General features: G+C 34.8%; 1 pseudogene; it reads left to right on the top strand.

The window, feature by feature from the left end:
* The first annotated feature begins 1,065 nt into the window (after window positions 1–1,065).
* Window positions 1,066–1,188, top strand: LOC111743493 (annotated as a pseudogene).

Consider the following 1,188-nt stretch of genomic DNA (forward strand, 5'->3'; position numbering starts at 1 on the left):
GCAATGATTAAGCGGGCTCTAGACAAAGTCAGCTCTTTCTTCTTTGGCAAGTTCATTAATCTCACGAACTTCAGTTTCCTTATTTTCAAAACAGATACCCATGTCATGGAGCTGTTATGGGAACTTAACATGATGATGCATATAAAGTGATTAGCACAGTGCTTGACACATAATAAGTGCTCAATAAATGTCACCCTCATATGTGAGAACAGCTATACTTTGGTTACAAGTTTACAATGTCTTTCAGTGATTATCATAGTTTTCTTCACAGAGAAACTTTTGTCGTTGAACTTTTACTATTTTTTAGCTTTCTGTCGCTTCTGGGAATAGAATTTTTTTCCTTACCAGAATATTTTCTAATTGGTGTCTGCTAGTATGGACAAATATTATCTTTAATGAAGTAGAGAATTTTTTTCTCCTAGTGGTTGATATGAGGATATATTTATCTAGCAGCTGATTGTCTTAATGTACTCTACTGTTGGGCTCTATGAATTTTTAGTTTATTCTTTCAGATTTTCTGGGCAGACAACACTATCGTGCACAAATAATTGTTATATATTCTTCTATTTTGCCTTGGTTGGAACTTTTAAAGTAATTTAAAATACTGCCAGCAGTGGAGGACACCTCTCATGACTTTATTGGGAAATGTTTTCATTAACTTTTAAAAACTACACATTTTACGTTTAGAAAGGAAACAAATAGGAAATCAATAAACATTATTAAGGGGTTGCCAAAAATAGTCTGAAGTTATATTCCACATCAGAAGAGACTGAGTCACATACTTATATACAGTTGGCCCCGAAACAACACGGTTTGAACAGCGCAGGTCCGCTTACATGCAGATTTTTTCCATAAATACTGTAAATGTATTTTCTTTTCCTAATGAGTTTCCTAACATTCTCTTTTCTCTAGCTTTCTTTATTGTAAGAATATAGTATATAACAATATATGATACATATAACATACAAAATATGTATTAATCAACTGTTTATGTTATTGGTAGGGCTTCTAGTCAACAGTAGGCTATTGGTAGTTAAATTTTAAAGGAATCAAAAGCCATATGAGGTCTACAGCCATGCTGCCTTGAACAAGCCCAATCCCGTCTGATTTCAGAAGCTAAGCAGGGTTGGACCTGGTTAGTACTTGGATGGGAGATCACCTAGGAAGACCACCTAGGTGCTGTAGGCG

This window comes from Pteropus vampyrus, unplaced genomic scaffold (assembly GCF_000151845.1).
Source record: "Pteropus vampyrus isolate Shadow unplaced genomic scaffold, Pvam_2.0 Scaffold114, whole genome shotgun sequence".
Lineage (NCBI taxonomy): Eukaryota > Metazoa > Chordata > Mammalia > Chiroptera > Pteropodidae > Pteropus > Pteropus vampyrus.